This window comes from Suricata suricatta, chromosome 9, assembly GCF_006229205.1.
Source record: "Suricata suricatta isolate VVHF042 chromosome 9, meerkat_22Aug2017_6uvM2_HiC, whole genome shotgun sequence".
Taxonomy (NCBI): Eukaryota; Metazoa; Chordata; class Mammalia; order Carnivora; family Herpestidae; genus Suricata; species Suricata suricatta.
The window spans coordinates 70,394,393-70,407,233 of NC_043708.1; the positions used below are offsets into that span (position 1 = coordinate 70,394,393).

The 12,841-nt window shown below is 39.4% G+C and overlaps 1 pseudogene; it reads left to right on the plus strand.

Annotated features, from left to right (window-relative positions):
• Positions 1-1,082: 1,082 nt before the first annotated feature.
• Positions 1,083-1,665, plus strand: LOC115302233 (annotated as a pseudogene).
• Positions 1,666-12,841: the final 11,176 nt, after the last annotated feature.

Sequence of the window (12,841 nt, forward strand, 5' to 3'; positions counted from 1 at the left end):
GTAAAGGGACAGAGAGAGAGAGGGAGAAAGAGAATCCTAAGCGGTCTCCATGATGTCAGCATGGAGCCCAACTCGAGACTTGATCTCAAAAACCATGAGATCATGACCTGAGCCGAAATTAAAGTCTGATGCTTAACCAATTGAGCCACTCAGGAGCCCTGAATAAGGATTCGTTTTAAATTTGAAGTGCTGTCAGTGAAACAAATAGGTATTGAGGTAGGAAATCATGGGGAGAAGAGATTTAGATAGAGTGGCCAGGAAGTCTTATCTGGGAGTAGCATTTAAGCTGACACTTGAAGAATGAGCTCATTATAAGCAGGGCGGGGGGGGGGGGGGGGGGGGGGGGGGGGGGAAGTAACTCTCTAGAGGAAAGAGCATGTGCAGAGGCCCCAGGTAGGGGGAAAGCTGGCAGGTCCCAGAACCAGAAAGGAGGCTAGTATAGTTGAAGGGTGGTGAGTGTGGGGAGAGGGTAGGGGCTGCTGTTCAAGAGCCAGACCCAGGCCAGACAGGCACCTGGAATCAACTGGGGAATGTTTCTTAGAAAATTATATGACTTAGGGGCACCTTGCTGGCTCAGTTGGTGGAGTGTGAGACTTGGTCTTGGTGTTGTGAGTTCGAGCCCCATGTTGGGTGTAGAGATTACTTAAAAATAAAATCTTTGGGGTGTCTGGGTGGCTTAGTCGGTTGGGTGTCCAACTTCAGCTCAGGTCAGAGCTCGTGGTCTGTGAGTTCAAGCCCTGCATCAGGCTCTGTGCCGATAGCTCGATAGCTCGATAGCTCGTGGAGCCTGGGGCCTGCTTCAGATTTTGTGCCTCCTTCTCTCTCTGCCTCCCCCCAACTTATGCTCTGTCTCTCTCTCTCATAAATAAATATACATTAAAAATTTTTTAAAAAAGTCTTTAAAGGGTGTGAGAAGCGATGGCGCAGCAAGGCGCGGCGCAGCCCCGGCTCCCCTTTCCCCCTTGCTGGGCGTGAGGTGTCTATGGGGCACCCGCTGCTGCCGCCGGTACGGCCACCGCCACCGCCGCTGGTTGCTGTCTCTATGGCGAGGAGGAGGAGGAGGAGGAGGAGCGCGAGCTCAGCGGCACAAGTACAAAAGCAAAGGATACAGTATTTTATGAAACAAACAAATCGTCAATCAAGTATAATATTTTGATGCTTGGCATCTAGACTTCTTGTGCCTGCACTATGCCAGCAGCAACTGTAGATCATAGCCAAAGAATTTGTGAAGTTTGGGCTTGCAACCTGGATGAAGAGATGAAGAAAATTCGTCAAGTTATCCGAAAATACAATTACGTTGCTATGGACACCGAGTTTCCAGGTGTGGTTGCAAGACCTATTGGAGAATTCAGGAGCAATGCTGACTATCAGTACCAACTCTTGCGATGTAATGTAGACTTGTTAAAGATAATTCAGCTAGGGCTGACATTTATGAATGAGCAAGGAGAATACCCTCCAGGAACTTCAACTTGGCAATTGAATTTTAAATTTAATTTGACGGAGAACATGTATGCACAGGACTCCATAGAGCTACTGACAACATCTGGCATCCAGTTTAAAAAACATGAGGAGGAAGGAATTGAGACCCAGTACTTTGCAGAACTTCTTATGACATCAGGAGTGGTGCTCTGCGAAGGGGTCAAATGGTTATCATTTCTTAGGTAAAAAGATGGCACTGAAAATGGCATTCGTGTTTGCATTTCCTAGCTGCTTCACACCTGGCGTGGGTCACTGTTTCGGCAATTTCAGGCTTAGTTCTACAAGGAATTGGCCGCCATGTAGCAGTCTCCTCTTTTAAGAAGCTAATGTTGGTCAACTTAAGGTTTAATTTAAAGATATGTGATTCATTTTTGCCTGTGAGAGTGACAGCATTGCATAGTGGAAAGAGGGAGGCTGGAAAAGTCGATCTTGGTTTAAATCCACCAGTGTCTTTTGGAATCAGTGTTACCGAGAGTTATTTAACATTTCTGACCCTCAGAATGAAACCATTCCTGGGGCTCCTGGGTGCCTCAGTTAGTCGAGCATCAAACTTTGGCTCAGGTCATGATCTCATGGCCTGTGGGTTTGAGCCCTGTGTCGGGTTCTCTGCTGACAACTTCAGATTCTGTGTCTCCCTCTCTTTCTACCCCTTCCCCTGCTCATGCTCTTTCTTCTCAAAAATAAACATTAAAAAAATTAAAGAATGAAACCATTCATTAAAAAAAATTTAATATCTGCCAGTGCCAAGCACAGTGATATAATATTTTAGGAATTAAGTTGTGAATAAACCAGACTAAACTCATTTAAAAAAAAAGTCTTTAAAGGAAAAAAGAAAAAAAGGAAAATCACATGACCTTGGAATCACCAAAGGACAGATATTGAAGGTTAAGGTAAGTCATTTAGGTTTTTGTTTTTATTTTTGTTTTGAGATTAAAGGGAAACTACTAGTGAGTTCTAGACATGGAAGTGACCTGCCCCAGTCTATATGAAAATTAGCCACATACAGGTTGGCTAGCAAGATGTTAATGTCCTCTTGTTCCTGCAATAGGAAAAGTGGAGTCAGGATAAGCTCAGGCCAAGTTCAGAGGCAGCCCATCAGGAGATGCTCAGGCAGTGGCCAGAAAGCTTCAGAGTCAGTCTGTAAGTAAATCTGAAGCTGAAGTCGGCGGGTGGCTGAAGTAAGTCCTGAGAATGAATATTGGCACCTATGAATTTGAACAAATGTTTATGGACAGAGTTGGTTTCCTTAGGCTCCCTCTGGAGGCCTGGGACCCACTCCTAAAAATTAAATGACCTGTGCAACCATGAGATAGTTAGCTTCCAAAGAATGAGAGTGCTTTGCCCTGGTTGGCTGTTTTTATTTTATTTTTAATTAAATAATTATAAAGAAAGAGAGAGTGCATATGCATGAGCAGGGAAGAGGGGCAGAGGGTGAGAGAGGGAGAGAGAGAGAGAGAGAGAGAGGGAATCCTAAGCAGGTTCCACACTCAGCTTGGAGTATGATACAGAGCTGGATGCTGGCTTGATCTCACAAACCTGGGATCAAGCCCTGAGCTGAAATTAAGACATGCAACCAACTGAGCCACCCAGGGGCCCATATCTTGGCTGTGTTAAAAGCCCTTCTTGGTTATTTGGGTTTCCAACCCCCTCCCCCCCAACTTGTGAACTCCAGGAATTCTTCAATTCATGATAAGGGAGGAGAGATAATTTGGTGTTGGGGGCAGAGAGATTTATCTCCACCACATACCCCAAGAAGCCCATCCAGCCTAAATACCATGGCACAGATAAAATACTGTCTCTGGAGATAGTTTGGGATTTTGCACAGCTAATATTATCACCAACATTTCAGAGAGCTTGCTCAATATAGTATAAACCCCCACATCATTTTCATGCCTGTAGGTGGGTTGTTTTCTGGCATCTGAATGAGGAGATCCACATAGCATTCCATAGATTGGAGGGACATCTTACCAGTGGCAAAGGTGGGGAGCCTGAGGGAGGCTGATTCAGGCTTAGTCCTGGGTAAAGCTGTGAAGCTGGCCGAAGTGTCTTCCTCTCTTTCTTGTTCTTCTCCAACTACATCTGCTCTGGTAGCTTCTTTCTTTCTTTCTTTCTTTCTTTCTTTCTTTCTTTCTTTCTTTCTTTCTTTCTTTCTTTCTTCTTTCTTTCTTTCTTTCTTTCTTTCTTTCTTTCTTTCTTTCTTTCTTTCTTTCTTTCTTTCTTTCTCTCTCTCTCTCTCTTTCTCTTTATTTTGAGAGAGAGAGAGACAGAGACAGAGAGAAAGAATGAGTATGAGTGGGGGAGGGGCAGCAAAAGAGGGGGACACAGAATCTGAAGCAGGCTCCAGGCCCTGAGCTGTCAGCGCAGAGCCCAACTCGGGGTCTGAACCCATGAACCGTGAGATCATGACCTGAGCCGAAGTTGAACGCTTAACCAACTAAGCCATCTAGGCGCCTCCACAGATGTCCTTCTAAGTAACGCTTTAGCTGACAAGGTTGTATGTAGGTAGAATTGCCATTACTGTTCAGTTTAATATGTTTCTAATTCCCAGTATAATACCTCTTTGCCATATGAAGTAGTTAGAAATATATATATTTTTAATATCTAAACTTAGGCACTTTTTACATATGTCTTTGTTACTGATTTCTTAGTTAATTTTATAGTGGTCGGAATGTAGTCTGCTGTAGTCCATGTAATGACATTCAATTTGTTAGAGAAATTCATGCATTACGACCTCCTATGAGGTCAATTTTTATACATGTTTCACTGTTCTTTAAAAGATTGTGTATTTTCCAGTTGTTGGGTGTGATGTTCTTCATGTGTCCATTTGATTAGGATTGATATTTTTTAAGCCACTTTATTGAGCTTTGATTGACATACAGAAAGCTGTACACATTTAATATATATAACTTGGTGATTTTAGAGAGAGAAGTATACATTTGTGAAACCTTCACCACAGTCTGTGCCATAAACTCATCACCTCCAAAACAGGTTTGATAGTTATGTTATTTTTTTATCTGCCTCAGCTATTAATAACTAAAATAATGTTATATATTCCACTGTGACAATGGTTTTCTTTTTCTTTTACTTTCTTTTGTTCTATCAGTTCTTGCTTTACATCTTTTGTGGTTCAATTGAACTTTATGTCATTAAGTAACGATCCTCTTCATTTCCTGTAATGCTAATTTTGACCTTAAAGTCTATTTTGCCTGGTATTAGTAAAAGCAGGCTGATTTTCTTTGGTTAAGATTTCTCTGGTTGTTATGGTCTGTGGGCCCTGCCCCTGCCCTTCATTCCTATGTTGAAATCCTAACCCACACAAGGTGATAGCATTAGGAGTGGCGGCCTTTGGAAAGTGATTGGGTCCCGAGAGTGGAGCTCTCACGAGTGGGATCAGTAGCTTTATAAAAGAGACCCCTGGCAGATCCCTTACCCCTTCTACCATGTGAAGTCACAGCAAAAAGATGGCCATTTGTGACCTGGAAAGCAGGCTGTCCCCAGACACTGAATCTGCTAAGCCATGATTTTGATCTTACGCCTCCAGCACTGTAAGAAATAAATTTGTTTGTAAGCCACTCTAAGGTGTTTTTGTCTGTGGTATTTTTACTATAGTGCCTCAAATGGATTGCTGTATCTATTTTTCAGCTTCTGCCAGTTTTCCTGGGTTCTTTTTTTATTCCTTAGGGTTTTTTTTTTAACGTTTTATTTATTTTTGAGAGACAGAGAGACAGAGCGTGAGCGGAGGGGCAGAGAGAGATGGAGACACAGAATCTGAAGCAGGCTCCAGGCTCTGAGCTGTCAGCACAGAGCCTGCTGTGAGGCTCAAATTCATGAACTGTGAGATCATGACCTGAGCTGAAGTCTGGCACCCCATGGTTTTTTTGGGTCCTTATGATTTAGTTTTATCTCCTCTAAATAGTGTATACCTTGGTTTTGAGTTAAAATTTCAATCTAAAAAAAATCTTTGTTTAATACATTTACATTTATTTTATCTACTAATATATTTGGATTTATCTCAGCCTTCTAATTTAATGCTTTATAGTTGTTCTTTTTCTGGTTTTGTTTTGTTTTTTGTTTGTTTGGTTTTCTTTTGGGGGGAGGCCTATCTTTTCTCGTCTTCCTCTGGAGTAATTAAACTGTTTTTTTCAAGGAGTGCCTGGTTGGCTCAGTCAGTTAAGGGACCAACTCTTGATCTCAGCTCAGGTCTTAATCTCAGGGTTATGAGTTTAAACTGTGGTCTCTTCCCCTCCCCATCCCACCCACATTGTCCCCCCACCTTGCAGGGCACAATGGGTACTTAGAAACAGATGTGTTATTTCATTCCTTTTCTTTTGTCTACTAAGATTATGAACTGTATATATATACATATATGTATATGCATATAGATATATTATTCTGGAAGTTTCTCCAGAATTTTTTAATCTGTATAAAGTCTAAATATCATCAAGATCTTTATTCTATTCCTATATAATATGTGAAACTTAGAATACTTGCTTTTGATTCTACAACTTAAACATTACTTTTTTTTTTTGTAATTGATGATTTGTTCTCCATTTGTTTTTTCAATATTAGTTCTTTTATCTGGGACTATTTTTCCATTTAAATGATTTATTTTAAAGAGGCTCTGTTGATGGCCTGATCTCTCAGGTTTTAGGTCTGACTTAAATGTCTTTAGTTTCCTGTTGTTTTTGAGAGCTTTACTGAGTTGTGAGGTTAATAAATATTTATTTTATTTTATTTCATATATTCCACTGTCTTCTGTTTTTTTATTGCTAGCTTTGGTTAGCAGATAGTTTAATTTTTCTTTTACAGACGGTATAGTTTTCCCTTTTTGGTTGCTTTATTTTACATTTAGTTTTATTTCACTTTTAAAGTGTTTTCTTTAAAAAATTTTTTAATGTTTTACTTATTTTTGATACAGAGAGAGACAGAGCATGAGAGGGGGAGGTGCAGAGAGAGAAGGAGACACAGAACTGGAAACAGGCTCCAGGTTCTGAGCTAGCTGTCGGCACAGAGCCTGATGCGGGGCTTGAACCCACGAACGTGAGATCTGACCTGAGCTGAAGTTGGAGGCTTAACCGACTGAGCCACCCAGGTGCCCCTTAAAGTGTTTATTTTGGGGGGAGAGAGAGTGTGAGGATGGACTTGAGTGGTGGGAGGGACAGGGAGAGAGAGAAGAGAGAGAATCCCAAGCAGGCTCTGCGCTGACAGCTCCCCTCACGTTTTATTTTACATTGAAGTATAGTTGACATATACATATATTAGTTTCAGGTGTACAACATGGTGATTTGATAATTATATACATTACAAAATGTTTACTATGATAAGTGTAGTTGCCATCTAGCACTATACAAGGTTATTATAATATTATTGACTATATTCCCTATGCTGTACTTTTCAACTTACTTATTTTTTCAATGGAAGTTTGTGCCTCTTAATCCCCTTCACCTACTTCATCTATCATGTCCCCTCTGGCAACCACCAGGTTGTTCTCTGTATTTATAAGTCTGTTTCTGTTTTCTGTTTGTTTTAAGATTTCACATATAAGTGTGGGATGCTGGGGTGGCTCAGTTAATTAAATGTTTGACTCTTGATTATGGCTCAGGTCACGATCTCATGGTTGTGGGATTGTGTCGGGTTCTGAGCTGGGTTTGAAGCCTGCTTAGGACTCTCTCTCCCTGTCTCCGGCTCTCCCCTGCTCACACTTTCTCTCTCAAAAATAAATAAATAAATAAATAAATAAATAAATAAGATTTCACATAGAAGTGAAATCCTATGGTATTCATCTTTTTCTGACTTTTCTCACTTAGCATTATGCACTCTAAATCCATTCATACTTATGTGAATGGCAAGATCTCATTTTTTAGGGCTGAATAGTATTCTACTTGTATACGTAGCACATTTTTAAAATAGATGGACACTTGGGCTGCTTTTGTATTTTGACTATTGTAAATCATGCTGCAGTAAGCATGAGGGTGCATATATCTTCCTGAATTAGTGTTTTTGGAGTTATTGGGTTGTGTGTGTAGTGTTTCTATTTTTAATTTTTTGAGGAACCTCCACACTGTTTTCCATAGTGGCTGGATCAATTTATATTCCCACCACAGGGCATGAGGGCTGCCTTTTCTTCACCTCCAATTGTAAGTGGGATTGTTTCTTAATTTCTCTTTCTATTTCATTACTAGTGTATAAAAATAAAAAGATTTCTATAGTTGATTTTGTGTCATGCAGTTTTACTGAATTCATTTATTAGTTCTAATGGCTTTTTTTTTTGTTGGAGTCTTTAGGGCTTTCTATATTTAATACCATGTCATCTCTAAATAGTGAGAGTTTTACTTCTTCCTTCCAGTTTGGATGGCTTTTGTTTCTTTTTCTTGTCTGATTGCTGTGGATAGGACTTTTCAATACTGTGTTGAGGGGCGCCTGGGTGGCTCAGTCGGTTAAGCGTCTGGCTTCGGCTCAGGTCATGATCTCGCTGTTCATGGGTTCAAGCCCCGTGCCAGGCTCTGTGCTGACAGCTGGCTCAGAGCCTGGAGCCAGTTTCAGATTCTGCATCTCCCTCTCTCTCTGATCCTCCCCTGCTTGCTCTGTCTCTCTCTGTCCCTCAAAAAAAAAAATTAAAGAAAAAGAAAAAAATACTCTGTTGAATAAAAGTGGTGAGAGTGGGCATTATTGTCCTGTCTCCGATCTTAGAGGAAAAGCTTTCAGATTTGCACTACTGACTATGATATTAGCTGTGACCTTGTCATAAATGACCTTCATTATGTAGAGGTATGTTTCTCTATACCCAGCTGAACAGACCAATTACCAGGAAGGAGATTAAATCAGCAATAAAAAAATTCTCAACCAAAAAAAAACCCAAAACCTAATACCAGATGAATTCTGATGAATCTACCAAAATTTTATTTTATTTTTTTAACCTTTTAAAAAACATTTTTAACATTTATTTATTTTTGAAAGAGAGAGACAAATCATGAGCAGGGGAGGGGCAGAGAGAGAGGGACACACAGAATTGGAAGCAGGCTCCAGGCTCTGAGCTGTCAGCACAGAGCCCGACCTAGGGCTTAAACCCACAAACTGTGAGATCATGACCTGAGCCGAAGTCTAACACAGACTCAGGTCATGATCTCACGGTTTGTGGGTTTGAGCCCTGCATCAGGCTCTGCAATGACAGTGTGGAGATTGCTTCGGATTGTCTCTCCCTCTCTCTCTGCCCCTGTCCTACTCTCTCTCTCTCTTTCTTTCAAAAAATAAGTAAGTAAACTTAAAAAGTTAGCAAACCAAATTTAACAGTACATTAAAGGGATCAGGCACTGTGTTCAAATGGGATTTATTCCAGGGATCCAAAATGGTTCAACATCTGCAAATCCATAAATGTGATACACCACATTAAAAAACTAAAGTATAAAAATTGTTTGATCATCTCAATAGATAGAGGGAGAAAAAGCATTTAACAAAATTCAGCATCCTTTCATGATAAAAAAAATATACATGCTTTTTATTTCTTCTTCTTAACTAATTGCATTGGCCAGGATCCTCCAGTATAATGTTGAACAAAAGTTGTAAAAGCCTTGTTCTTAATGTTAGGAAGAAAGTATTTAGTCTTTCACCATTTAGGATGATGTTTACTGTAGGTTTTTCATAAATACCCTTTATCAAACTGAGGAAATTCTCTTCTAGTTTGCTGGAGTTTTAAAAAAAATCATGTCTGAGTGTTAAATTTTGTCAAATGTTTTTTCTGTATATAATAAGATGATCATGTGGGTTTTCCCCCTCTTATTCTGTTAATATTATAAATTATATGACTGATTTTTGGATGTTGAGTCAATCTTCTATTTGTAGGATAATCTTCACCTGGATAAAGATGTATTGTTTTTTTTCTTATTTGATATATTATTGGAAATAATCTGCCAAAGTTTTGTTAAGGGTTTTTTCATTTATATTCCTGAGGGATACTTGTAATTCCTTTTTTTTTTTTAACACTTTGTCTGATTTTGGTATAAAACCAAAGTGTTGGTTTTTTGTTTGTTTTGTTATTTTAGAGAAAGAGAGAGAGCATTAGCAGAGGAGAGGGGCAGCAGAAGAGACAGAGAGAAAATCTTAAGCAGGCTGCAAGCTCACGGCAGAGCCCAATGCAGGGCTCTAACCCATGATCCTGGGATCATGTTCTGAGCCAAAATCAAGAGTCAGATGCTCAACTGACTGATGCCCCTCCCCCCCCCATCAGTTTGATTCCAAATGAGGGTAATGCTGACTTCATAAGTTAATTTAGGTAATGTTTCTTCCTCTTCTGTTTTCTGCAAAAGTTTGTGTAGCATTGGTATTATGATTAGTAGAATTAACCAGCGAAGCCCTCTGTGCCTAAACTTCCTTAATTTTGAGTGGTTTACATTTCAAATGCAATTTCTTTAAAGACATGGGACTATTAAGTTATTTATTTTACATTGGTTGAGCTTTGGTAGTTTATGTCCTTTCGTTTAAGTGTCATATAAGTTGGCATAGAGTTTTTCATAATATTCCCCCATTAGCTTTTAATACCTGTAGAATCCATAGAAGTGTCTACTCTCTTATTTGTTATTCTCTTATTGGTAATGTGTCTTCTCTTTTTTCCTATATTCTCCTTGCTTTAAGTCCAGCATAGACAGTTTCTCTTCCATCAATTTCCTTAAATATCTCTGAATTGAGACTCATTTGGTCTCATTGGCCTGATTTTAGTAATGTAGCCATCCCTGAGCTGATAACTATGGCCATGCTCTGCTTGGTTGAGGATAAAGTCAGCATCCTCTTGACTATATAGACTGAGAATAGGAAGGGGCTTTCCTGAAAAAAGTCAGGTCCTTTAACTTTAAGAATGAAGAGTGGATGCCAGGCAGGTACAAAGTACATATGACCATGCCATCATTTATTCTGAAGAAGTCTAAAATTTTATATAACCAAATTTATAAATTTATCTTTTCATTTCTTTTGGGAAAAAAACTCTCTACACATCTTTTTTTTTTTTTTTTCCCCTTGAAGTTAGCTTCATGCCCAGGGTGGAGACCAGTGTAGGGCTTGAACTCACGACCATGAGATCAAGATCTGAGCTGAGATCAAGAGTTGGATGCTTAACCAACAGAGCCACCCAGAAGCCCCCTACACATCTTTAGTATGACAATTTTTACCCAAAATTTCCTTTTTTATGTTTTCAAGGTTTATATTTATTTAAATCATTTTGAATTTATTGTAGTTTAAGATACAAGGTGAGGATCTAACATAACTTTTTCTTCAAGATACTAGATGCTCTCTTAATTTACCTTCATTTAGCCAACATATTCCTTTAGTAAAACATAACACCTGGTACTTAACATGGTACTTGTTCCATACCAAGCCCTGTGCTAAGCATTCTAACATATATTAATGCATTAATTTTTATAAGGTTTCTATGTGGTAGATACTATGATTATCTATATATATTACTGAGATAAAGAGAAGTATTGCTTATTGAAAATTCAGTGGCTAATAGATACCTGGCATCTGAACCTAGGTGGTAGACTTCCAGTATCTTTTGTGGTAGGCTTCTAATCTCTGGGCTATCCTGTCTCTCAAAATGATTGATGTCCCCAGCATGCCTTGTAATTACTTGCTTCGTAGCTCATAGACTTCTGTAGTGCCCATGCCTATTTTTGTCCCCCTCCCCCCCAAGTTAGCTTGTACTAAGAATCACTTGTTTGTTTATAAACCTCGGTTTGATAATTGGACTTGTTATTGTAATTACGTATTGTAGCTAAATAAAGATAAAGCCATGAAATATGAGCATAAAAACAAAGTTATCTATGAAAACGAAGTTGATTCTTTTCAACAGATCCCATAAAAACAGATACTGAAAAAATTTGGTTGATTGGGGTGTGGGGAAGAACTGTGAAGATTGGCAAACAAACAAAAAGCAAAAACTGTATAATTCTGCTCTCAGTTTCCCAAGCATCTTTGAAATTTTTTTATTATTGAAACAAATCTTGAAAATTAGAGGACACCTAATAATGAATGTGTTTAAACAAGAAAGACAACAACAATCATCACACTCATTCTCATAAAAAAGGGTATTTACAGATTAATGAATACATAATTGTTTATAGTTTTAATTTCAACTAAGAGGGGCACGTGGGTGGCTCAGTCACTTGGGCGTCCAGCTTCGGCTCAGTTCATGATCTCACAGTTTGTGGGTTCGTGCCCTGCATCGGGCTCTGTGCCGACCGCTCAGAGCCTGGAGCCTGCTTCGGATTCTGTCTCTCTCTCTCTCTCTGACCCTCCTCTGCTCACACTGTCTCTCTCTCTCAAAAATAAATGAAAACAATTTTAAAAATTTAATTTCAACTAAGAGCTTAAAATGTGTGTCACCTTTAAATTTTTTTTAATGTTTATTTTTGAAAGAGAGAGAGAGAGTGGGGGAAAGGCAGAGAGAAGGAGACAGGATCAGAAGCAGGTTCCACATTGACAGCAGAGAACCCTATCTGGGGCTCAAACTCACAGAACCGTGAGATGCTGACCTGAGCCAAAGTCAGATGCCTAACTGCTTAACTGACTGAGCCACCCAGGGGCCCGGGGTGTGTTATCACTTTTAAATTGTTCTCCTGCTTTAACTTCCCTTTTGCCCCCAAATAACCTACCAAGTACTAGTCCTAATCTCTCTGAAAGAAACTTTTCTTCTGGATAGCCAATAGTCTTGGCATCATTTATTGTTTAAACTTCTTTTCTTTACTGATTAAAATGTTCTTAAGTGAGGTGCCTGAGTGGCTCAGTCGGTTGAGCGCCAAATTCCACTCAGGTCATGATCTCGCAGTTCGTGAGTTCGAGTCCCCCATCAGGCTCTGTCAGCATCGGGCCCTGTGCTGACAGCTGGGAGCCTGGAGCCTGCTTCAGATTCAGTGTCTCCCTCTCTCTCTCTGCTCCTCCCCAACTAATGCTCTCTCTCTCTCTCTCTCAAAAGTAAATAAACACTAAAAAAAAAAAAAGAAAATGTACTTAATCATCTACTAGCTCCTTATGTATGCTGCATTATCTTTCCAGATTATCTACCCAGTTCCATTGTTCTACTTGTTAGTTCTTGGCTTAGTGTTTTAATATCTGATACTTTCTTTAGCTTAATATTTCTTGGATATCCACCTCGTTAATATTTCCATATATGTCTCATTCTGAAGTTTATTATCAATATATTCTTGTTGAGGATCTTTTTATGAATTATGAAAGGTTCTAGGGAAGAAGATATTCTATCCTTCATTACAACTTAAAAAGATTAACTTAAAAGGCAAGATTAACAAACTCAGATACAACATGGAGTCAGAAGCATGAACACATGCTTAGCAGTGATCTACTGAGTTTTCTGTGCCCT